Source organism: Camelus ferus, chromosome 3 (genome assembly GCF_009834535.1).
Source record: "Camelus ferus isolate YT-003-E chromosome 3, BCGSAC_Cfer_1.0, whole genome shotgun sequence".
NCBI lineage: Eukaryota > Metazoa > Chordata > Mammalia > Artiodactyla > Camelidae > Camelus > Camelus ferus.
In genome coordinates, this window is record NC_045698.1 from 100,685,512 (window position 1) to 100,696,984 (window position 11,473).

At 42.1% G+C, this 11,473-nt stretch overlaps 1 long non-coding RNA gene across 1 annotated transcript; it reads left to right on the forward strand.

Annotated features, from left to right (window-relative positions):
• The first annotated feature begins 1,686 nt into the window (after positions 1-1,686).
• On the forward strand, positions 1,687-10,337 carry LOC116659806. Its single transcript, XR_004315170.1, has 3 exons — positions 1,687-1,936; positions 6,090-6,152; positions 9,740-10,337. It is a non-coding gene; the product is annotated as an uncharacterized LOC116659806 (long non-coding RNA).
• Positions 10,338-11,473: the final 1,136 nt, after the last annotated feature.

The following is an 11,473-nucleotide window of genomic DNA, read 5'->3' on the forward strand; positions in this document are numbered from 1 at the left end:
ATGAGGGAATTTTGGACCAATATTTGCTGAGCACAGAGTACGTACTAGTATGTACTATGTTAGGTGCTCCACATACATTATTTCATGAATGATAGTTAATAGTCACCAAAGCAGTTATTATCCATTGCAAAGATCATTTATTTAGCATCTACTGTGTCACGCTTGATATATTTTCCATTTGAACAAACCAAAGCTCTGAGGTTACTGCAGCTCGTTTTAAGTGAGGTTAAGTAACACACTCCAGCTTGCTCAGTTATTAAGTGGGGAACTCTGACTTGCAGACCTCTGTTGCCTCCACTAGCTTTTTCCATCAGCCATTTGCATATGACTTGAATAATTTTTGCCACCCCCCGCAAACCGCGTGTACAATTATGTATGTAATAGCTTTACATTGACATATTTTTCCTTAAGTAGATTTACCCCCAAAGGAAATGAAATACCACAGTCAGAAATGGAAAACTAATATCATTTGTCATAAACTGGAGGTAACCATATAAATAAACGCAATGAAATGTTGGCCTCTGCAACCTGAGACTGGCTCCAGTCTGACGGAGAAGACTGATTCCCCTCCTCGTCTCTGATTACCCCGTGGAGCACGCCACCTAAATGACCTTGCGTACTCTTTGTGGTGTGGGTACCATATGCTAGGCAATACTTTGTTTACTATCATCCAATATGGCTTCAAAGAGGTGAAGATATTATGGATCATGGGTCTCTGCTATAAAATGCAAATAGGGTGAAACCTTAATCATACTTTGGCAAACATGCTCCTGACATGAGGCATGAAAACTTGAAAGAAAAAGTTGAGTTCAAATAACTAGATTAGAAAACAGACATGTAAAGAGAAACCTCGTGAATAAATGGGAAATCGTATTTCCTGGCAACAAATTTTGACCATATTCAGGTTTCCAATGAGATAGAGCATTATATTTATAGCTATGCATAAAATATAGTGTGTATGCATATTTGTGGGCATACATACATATGACTGTACGTACATGCATATATACACACTTGTGTCTATATATGGATTATATTTATACTGGGAATGCTTATGCTATGCCTTCTGATGATTTTGTACATCCACACTAAATTAGTCCTATAAATGAAGCTCGTGTACAAGCTACCGTCCTGATTTATGCACAAGAAACCAATTCATAAGCAGTAATAAGCAGGATGTCGGTCACAGCCACTATCTGGCTGAGCACTGCACATTTACTAACTAGCATCAAGATTGTTCCTGACAGTTTTGGGTTGGCATGTGTATGTGGACAGAGTGTTTAAGGATGTCAGATCCATTTCATAAGCAATGGAAAGCTCATTCTTTACTTTTTTTTTTTTTTTTTAATTCAAGGGGCAAGATATCATTGGAAGAACTCTGGTCTAAGATCACAAAGCTCTGTAGGCTGAAGTCGAATGTCTTTGGATATTAAAAGAAGTTCAGAAATCTTTCTTTTGTGAGAAAGATTTCCCATTGGAAGGCAATACAATTGGGTAGAAATAAAAGCGACTCTGGAGTCAGATAGACCTCAAGTGGAAATCCCCACTTCCTACCCACCAGCTGTAAGTCCACATCTACACTTTCATTTCCTCGTTCACTGAGGATAGTGACTCCTTCATCAGAGGACTTTTATAAGGTTAAACAAGAAAATATTTGTAAATTATTAAACCGAGTGGTTGGCCCGCTCTATCATTCATGCACTTAATCGTCAGACGAGCGCTGAGGGCCAGTGCACGCCAGACCCCGTGCTAGGTGGAGGAACAGCAGCAAATGAGGCAGACACAGTGCTTCAGTAGATAAGCCAGATTAAGAAGATGATGAATGTGCTATAAAAGCAATTGGGAAATAAATCAAATGAGACAGACAGTAAGTGGTGGGCGTAGCGGCTGGCAAAGTTCTCTCAGAGGAAGTGGCATTTCGTCTGAGACTTGACAGGTGAGACTGAGCCAACCATGGGAAGAACCCGGGGGCGGCGTTTGAGGGGGGAGGGCGGGGCAGTGGGAAGACAGGAGGCCATAATTATAGTCTGGGTGGAGGTGATGGTGAACTGGGCCAGAGCAGGAGCAGTAAAGATGTATCTGAATCGTGTAATAAATATTAGTTCTCTTCTCCTAAGATATTTTCAAGAAGAAAAACTATGTCATTGAATAATTTCCACTAATTATAAATTCAAAGGAAGGAAGTCGAAATGCTTCCTACACATAGTATAGGTTCTTAAGAACTCGGAGACTCAGGGCCTTTCTTTCTATGAACGATTTTTTTTTTCCTGACCAGGCCTTGAGATCAGATATTTACTATGACAAATGGGTCTGCTTTAGATTTGGTTATTATTTTCATTTAGTATTGCCTGTCCAGATTTTTGGTAATAAAACTTTTCAGAGATTTTACATATATATGAAAAAGAATAAATGTTTTCTTCTTCCCTTGTGGATATTCACCATCCACCTAGCTGACTCATTGACAAATTTAATCATAGAAATTAGTTGTTGTTGTGTTGGGGTCCCTTGGCCATGGGCAAGGGTGATTCTTGAGTGTTTTGCTGGGACAGCCACAAAAACTCTAAGTGACAGGCATGAGTCAGGACACGTTCCACAGAGGAAAACAGCTCTCAGTTTACATTCTTTCCTTTCGGTGCTAATACTGGCTTAATTTGGAGAACAAGCAATGAAGAGCCAACCCTCGTTCTCTGTCGGCTTCCCAGACAGCTGGGTCAGGAAAGTCTTCTCTCTGCAGCAGCTCTTTTGGGAAGCCCTGTATTTGAGAGCACGGACTGCCCCCCACACCTGCCTTCCGCTCTTCTACTTTTGTGGTTCCAGCATGGGGACTCCCTCCTTTCCCGGATGCCTTTCTCTGGCCGTGGAGTGGGGGTCTCCAATACCTCGCTAGTCTCTACTTGTCATGGATGGTTAGTCAGTCTTAGGAAACCATTTATCAGTAATAAATGAGCCACATCTTTACCCCTGCAGGTACGATGAGGTAAGGATGTCTTGCTATTTAATAATCCTAGTTGCCTTGAGATGGATTCAGGAGCAACACTGGAGGGCAGCCACTGCAATGGTCTGAAATAGCTCACCCCTCACTTCCACCTCCCCCACTCCTCTCGTATTTTTATGTGGTTCTATGCATAAGTGTGTTTTTGCACACCTTAGCACTGCCTTGTTCATTTCCTCAGATGATTGGAGCACCATGTGACATACAAATAAACTAGTCAGTTACTTGTTAACGCCCTCTCATGGGTAAAATTAATTGGAGGTGTTCCTATTCAAAAAAAAAAAAAAATGACTCGACCTCTGATGCATACCCCCAAGAAAACGTCATGAGTGTAGTGTGGTGGGAACAGCGCGGGCTTTGGAATCAGGCTGACCAGGTCGGGACAGGGCTCGAGTACACTGTAACGGTGTGATCTCAGGCATGTTCCTGGTGCTGTAACAGCACATACCTTGTGGAGATCTTGTGAGGATTCAGTCTCCTAGTTCAGTAAGGCAGCTCAGAGCCTGGTACGTCGTAGACATTCAGTAACTGTTGGCTATAACTTTTATTACCACCACTCTTTGGGATGGAATAAAGAGTATAGAAGAAGTGCCTATGGCTGAAAATGAGCGTCCCATAATGACACACTAGGGCTTCGGTAGATTACCTTCTCTTTCATACAACTTCTGCCTCGGACTTGCTTCAGTACACTGCCGAGTGTCCCTTTATCTCACTGTGACGGCAGGGACGGAGCCTCAGTCTTCATGCATCCTCGGTGTCCTACAAAGTGCCTGGTGCTTAGTAGGTGCGCAGTGCATGTTTGCTGACTAAGAGAAACAACAAACCCAAACAATTTATTTTCTATAGTTTCCTAAGCCTCAGATGCTGAAAGGGTTTAAAAAAAATCAGTTGTTTTAAAATGGAACTGGAAAAAAATGCTTAAGAATCTTTAAAGTTGTTCAATAAGGTATCATTGGACAAATTCTAAATATTAAAAATATTTTTTAAAGCAATTGTGGATTTCAGGCAGCTGGATTTCAAAAGAATTCCAAATAATCTCCATTTTCTTTAAACCAATCCATTCTTTATCTGACTTTAAAAATTTAGACATAATTCTATAGACAAAAGACTTGGCCAGTTTTCATGGTGAGATTCAAATGGCTATCAAGAGACAATTTTTTTTAAAAAAAATATGCTTAAAATGCATTTTAAACTACAGTTAATAATATTGTATATTTGAATGTTGCTGAGAGAATAGATCTTAAAAGTTTTGATCAGAAGAAAAAACATGTTGTAACTATGTGGTGATGGATGTTAACTAGACTTACTGTGGTGATTATTTCACAACATATACAAATATGGAATTATGATGTTGTAGACCTGAAATGAACTTAATGTTATATATCAATTATGTCTTTAAAAACGTATTTTCAGTAAACATTTAATAGATGAGGCAACCAACCAACTTACTAAAAAAGTAGTCGAGTGATACTATTTCAAGATGTTCATATTTTCTCAGACTTGAATGACAAAACTGTCCAAAAGGAAAGATTATGTTCTTTGTCAACAGGTGGTTATTTAGAGACTGGCACCTCTAATGCCACATCCCTTGTAATCCCTCCACAACCACTCGCCAAAGTTCTCATCCCTGGCTGGTCATAGGTACCACCTGCCCATGTACGCATCTCCAGGTTTCATCTTGCTCTGGCTCTTCATTAAACACAGAGCCCTCACCCGTGGGCTCCACAGCCACCCAATAGGGCTTCCGCTGTGAGCCCTTTCAGCTATGAACGCTTACTGCACAAAGTGTGCGTGGTCTGTGGACCAGCAGCATTGGCATTACCTGGGAGCTTGCTAAAAATGTACAATTTCCAGCCCCAAGCAGACCTACCCAATCAGAATCCACATTTAAGATGATTCCTGGGTGATTTACATGCACATTAATGTGTAAGAGGAACCACAAAGCATAACTCACTTAAGAAGGCAAGATCTATCCTCAATGAACACAGGACCCATGGTAGGATCCAGATGTGGGCATAGCAGAAGGCAGATAATTCCTCCCATAGCCCTTTTGAAAGCTAGGCTCATTACAGATCGCACTGCACACTTGGCACTGAGGAAGCCCTAGGCAGTCCTGGATTGGAATTTGAGTTCTAATGATGCCCACTGTGCAGCCGGTCTGAGCACTTCCTCCTAAAGATCTCAACAAAAGCAGGAGAATATTTAACACTCAACATTAATCCTTTTACAGATCACTTTTTAGCCTCGTGCTAAAACACACTGTCTCTTGCTGCAATAAACAGAAGTAATTGGGACTTGGTTCCCGCAACATCTCTGAATTCATGTAAAGAGCAGATAGTGAGTTTACAACAATGTATCCCTTCTCAGGCTCTAACCACCTTCGTTCTGAAGACAGCAATATCAGCAATAAAACTTCCTCACGTTCTTTGAAGCTTCGATCATTTATAAAGAGCTTTTGGATAGTACCGTGGGTTCATACTTAGCGGTGGGCAGGAGAGGCTGTTATTACCATGCCAGTTGGACAGTCAGGAAAGGGGTTCAGGGGCATTACCTGCTGACACAAATGATGCTAAGATGCTGAGCCAGAGCTGGTGTGAACGCTGGTCTGTGATGAGACCCACAGCCGCACACAGGAGAACCTGGAGCCTGACACTGAGCTGTGGGCTTGACACACACTCTTTCTTTTTATAGGCAGACGTTGTTTTATTGCACTTCACTTTATTGTGCTCCACAGAGACATTTTGTTTGTTTGTTTGTTTGTTTTTTACAAACTGAAGGTTTGTGGCAACCTTACTTCAAGCATGTCTATTGGTGCCATTTTTTCAACAGTGTCTGCTCACTTCACATCTGTCGCGTTGGTAATGCTCATGGTCTGTCTCACATTTTCATCATGAGTATATTTGTTATGGTGATCTTTGATGTTACTTCTATGACTCACTGAAGGCTCAGATGATGGTTAGCATTTTTTAGTAATGAATTGTATATATATTTAATTGAAGTGTAGTCAGTTACAATATGTCAATTTCTGGTGCAAAGCATAATGTTTCAGTCGTACATGTACATAACACATATTCCTTTTCATTCTTTCTCATTATAGGTGACTACAAGATATTGAATGTAGTTCCCTCTACTATATAGAAGAAACTTGTATTTTAATTAGGTATGTACTTTTTTAGACCTAACACTGTCTCATTCTTTTTTTTTTAGTGATTTTCATATGCTCCTATATTCTGCAAAGAAATATTTTTAATGGTAATTCTCTTAATTCAAAATATTCCATTATTTGCCCCAATAGATTGTAAACTTATTTTTTTAACATTTTTTATTGATTTATAATCATTTTACAATGTTGTGTCAAATTCCAGTGTTCAGCACAATTTTTCAGTCATCCGTGGACATATACACACTTATTGTCACATTTTTTTCTCTGTGAGTTACCATAACATTTTGTGTATATTTCCCTGTGCTATACAGTATAATCTTGTTTATCTACTCTACAATTTTGAAATTCCAGTCTATCCCTTCCCATCCTGTCTCATTCTTAATTGACTACAGTACAGTAGTCAATTACTTTTATATGCACTGGGAAACCAAAAAAAAAAAAAAAAAAAAAATCATGTGACTGACTTTACTAGGATGTTTGTTTAATTGTGGTGGTCTGGAACCAAACCAGCAGTGTCTTGGAGGAGTGACTGGGCTATCTGTTGGTACTTTTTTGCATTTGAAGAAACAGACCTCTAGCCGATACGCAAGGGGCCTGAGATCACCCAGGGCAAGTGGCTCAGAGTCAGGGCACAGGTGGGCCCAGCTTCAAAGCTCAAGTTTTTGGCTCCTGTGCAATTTGCTTCTCATGCAATATCCAGTTAAGGGGGCTAGGGACTTCCTCATGTGCTTTAGAATTGTAGGGCAAATGTATGCCAGAAGGCAGAACGTTGTAGACAAGAAGATGCCTTATCAAGATGAAGAAACACTGTCCTGTTTCTCTTTCCTTCCCCTCTTCTAGTCAAAAGAAAGGTTCTGCTCTTTCCTGCGTTTCTTTTGCAAGTCTCAATCCAAGGCAGAGAGATGCAACCCAGAGGGAGTTAAACAAGTGTGATGTCTTGTTGAGGATGAGGCTCAAACCACCAGCAGTGAGGAATGGAGAAAATACTAATTATTATTAACAGTGATATAGATGAAATGCCTTCTCCTCACGTCCTTACCAGGTATCAGACACTGTGCTAAGCCCTTTCCATGTATTAGCTTATTTAAATCCTCTAAGCACAATATGAGGCAGGCCTTAATACCCCCACTTCGCAGCTAAGAAAACTGAGGACCGGAGAGGTTGAGACCACTGCTCAAAGTTGCATGACTGCCTTACGGTGAACACAGATGTGTGTGACTGCACAGCAGGGGCTCACAAGTATTATGCAACAGACATTTCGAGGCCAGCTATGAAGGTGGTGGCGCTTTCTACTACCTCTTGGAAGAGATAAAATAAGGCAATCAGACAGACCTTCTGAACCTTCTGGGTAAACACAGCCATGAGGTTCTCCAAGCTTAAATTATTCAGCCCAGGGGTTCTCAAACCTACCCGTGGTTCAGAATCACCCACAGGATCTGCTACAAAACATGCTGCCGTCCTCCCCTTCTTCCCCTTCTCAGTGAGTGTCTGATCCTGCGGGTGGAGCACCAGGCCTGAGAACGTGCATTTCTAGTAAACTCCCCCACAGGGTTTTTAATTTGTGGAATTCAGATCAAAATGAACATACGGGGCCCCCTATTCAAAAAGCAAGAAAAAGTGCTATTAGTAAGGTACTAGAAGATAAAACTGTTCCCTTTCTTCTGTGCTCCCTCTCAACAAGTCATGGTATTTTTTTAATTGCCATTTAATTATTCACCTGAAGTTTACTGTTCATCTGTTAAGTTGCACAATGACAGTTTTTAAAGAGCATTTAACTCATCTGCGAAATCACTGAAATTAATCACACAACTCGTCTTTGTAGTATGTGCGTGTATGTGTGTATATGCAGATCCCTTTCTAACCTGAGGGGTGGAATTGCTGCACAAAACTGATTCCACTGTTTCAAATTTCACTTCTTGATACGTAAATAGTTGACCGCCTCTCTCTGCTTTTGAATTACTGGTGCGTATCTGAAAAGATAAGGAACCGGGGGTGCCCTCTCTCTTTCCTTCTCTGAGGGTGAACAGCTGGCTAATTCACAAACAAGAGATGATACGATAGTGTTTCTTGGCGGGATGTGTTTCTTAGAATGCCACTGCCTTTTTTCTGGGTTCCACGAAAGCTCTGGTGCAAATAGAAAGTGTGCCCTCTCTGAGATGTCAGTGCTCCCTTCATCTCCGCATCTTTGCCCAGTTTATTCAGTTGTAGACATAACATGCTTACCCTGTAGTGGCTTTGCGTCTCACTGAGCTCTCGCTCATGTGGGTCTGCTGGAATCCTACATCCATGGGGCACCGTGAATGCCGTCTGTGGATGGGGAATCTGCCCATGCAATGTCCCATTGTCCTAGTGTCCCACTGGGCTTTACTTACAAAAAAAGGTAAGAATTTCAAGATGATGATAGCATCAAACCAAGTATGAGGCCCTTCTTAACGTGAGGACCCTGCATCTAGGCGACGGTACCGGCCTGTGGACCACACCTTGATAAGAGTTGCCTTATATACTGAGATGCTCCTATGTTGGGTGCACATATATTTACCATTGTTAGGGACCACACCTTAGAACCACTGATTCAGAAATTTCTATAACTTTCTCATTCACTTTGAATGTATGCACTCAAGATCAGACAGATTTTTGCTGCTTTTTCCAACAAAGGCTTCTCAAGATTTTCCAAAAAGAATCAGATTGCTTCCCAAACAAACGACTCCGACAAAATAACATCTTAATGAGCTAAAGGGCAAGAAAATAAGAAACATCCAAATTGAATTTGTTAAAAAATACATACGGTTTTCCAAAAGTAAAGGCTTGCGGCAAAATTTAAATCATACTTTGAGTGAACTCCAAAGTCGGGGAAAACACTGCAAGATACTCAGCTGGACTCGGGCTGCCCGAAGCACATTTCCTTTTGCTAGAGTTTTGCCCTGGCAGGTTAGCTCCTGACCTAAGCTTATTCCACTAAAGGGGATAGGATTTCAACAGCACAGAAGAGAGGCTATTTCCAGAGTTAAAATTCTTCTTATTTCTCATTAATTTTCACTTACCTTTTTAGGTTCATCTAATTAGCTCAAGTTATTTCTGTCCTCTTAGCAAGGAAGAATTTCCCTCTTCCTCACCCCACATTTATTTTTTTTTTTCTTCTCTGGTATGATGCAAGGATAAAATCTGCAAACTCCAAAGCAAATTCCCTCAGTTCTGAAGCTTCTCTCTTTCCCCTTGACAAATGTGAATATTTATCACAGATGTACGGAATCAGATTCTGTTGGAGAATGAGCTCACAGGTGAAGCAGGCTTTGCAGAGCAGGAAAGAACTAGCACCGTTGTGACCACGTGGATACCTGGGTACTCGCACAGCTTCCTGCCCCTGTCATTTGGTCCAGCTAAGGACTGGAGAGAGCTATTTAAGGGTTTTCACTTGTTTTAAGCTTATGGGGGTGAACCATTAGCAAATTTATGCTGGACCAAATGGATTCCTCTTCTCTGGGAAAACTGTTTCCCCTCCTCTGTTTCCATCCTCTTGGCTTTTCTTTGAATTTGCTAGCATGCTGCTTTAATCTGTTTTCCTACACAGTCCTTTCAATTCATAGGGCCCCAGGAAAAGAAGCAGAAGAAGAGGAACATGGTTCCTCAGTGTGTGATCTTGAACGAAGAGCATGAGTGGCATTATGATGGGACTTTTACACACCAGCAGTTTGGAGTCGACCTGAACGAGGAGGCACAAGGAGCTTTGGCACTAAATTTGTGTGACCTTGGGTAAGCTGAACCATCTCTCAGGCTCAGCTTTACAATGAATAAAGCAGGAATATCACCACTTATTCTAGAACAAATGTTCTCAAACACCAAATAGGTGTTAAAATGCAGATGCTAGCCACCCCCATCTTAGAGTTCGATTAAGTAGTTGGGCCAGAGATATTTACTGTTCATGGAAGAGGCAAGGGCTGTATGCCAAGGCCAAGAGCTGGTGGCAGAAGTGACGTGTGTCACTATTTTGCCAAAGCATTTCAGAGCTGGTGCATGACCATCCCAACTCCCTTTTCCCTTCGACCCTGCAAGCCATGTGCTCCAGTTTTAAACCTACAAGATGGAAGCAGCTTGGGTCCCTGCATCATTGCTTGGGGGTGAGGTGGGAGTGTCACAGATTGCCGTGAGACCCATGGGAGGCTTTGAATAAAACATGAACTTTTATATGTGAAGCAACAGCTCTCTGGAGATGGGCTTCCTTCTGCTGCATAACCTAGTTTATGACAACTGCAGAATTGCACACCGACCGTGGGGAGCTGCTGCAGTAAAGCTCGCAGGGGGTATGGCGCTGGCCCAGCAGTCCGGTGACAGGCAGTGAGGAAACTGACAACAAAGATCAGAAATGTGGAGATTGTTATTCAGTGGCAGAAATGTTTGTTACAACTGTCAGCGTTGATGACATGGGAGGGAGACCGTGTGAGTATGAAGCTGGCAGGTGCAGAGGAAGAGGTTTAGAGAAAAGAACATCAGTAGTGTGCATGGGCCACGGCTAGAGGAAGGAAGGAGGAAGGGAGAGATGCGCCCTAGAAAGAACAGGCAGAAATGGAAGGCAGCAGATCCCAGATATGTGATGCCTGGAAGGACTGGAAAACTCACTGCAACTGGACCACAAACTGTGAGAAATCAGATATAAAAAGGCTGCAATAATGAATGTCCAAAAAAAACACATGATCCAAATCACTCAGGACAGAGATCAGGTTTAGTGTGTGCCTAGTCGGCTGGAAGGAACCAACAAAGAAATCAGGCCATTTGAAAAGGCATGTCTCAAACAAGTTGTGTGGATGGGGCCCCTGGCACACAGGATTGGTTGCGAGCAAATGCACTGGAAGTCTTCTGAATCTATGAGAAAGTCATATTTGTCTAAATATCAAGACACTTAAAATGACCCTGACCTCTCAAACCCCTTGATTAGAAAGCCCTCAAGGAGGGCATATGGCACAATAACCATTTTCCGTGGAACAAAGGGAAGTCAGGGAAGATTAAGAACTTCGCAGGGGGTGGAGCCAGGTGCCACAGAAAGGAACAGACAAGGGACTGCCCCCTCCTTCCCAGAGGACAGAAATAGGGCCTCCACATTTGGGTGGGGAGCCACCATAGCCACTGTCCAGAGAGATTTCAGAGTTGCCACAGCCCAGGGACTATGGTGTCTCCCTGTCTTCCCTTTCCCAAATGGGAGTATCAGTTGCAGTTGCCATGTCGCTGTTCCATCCTTCTCTGTTGGGAGTATGAGTAGGGACTGGCAGATAACTTGCTTTTTAAATTCATCATTCTCTAACACAAAAGGACGTCTGGATTAGCTA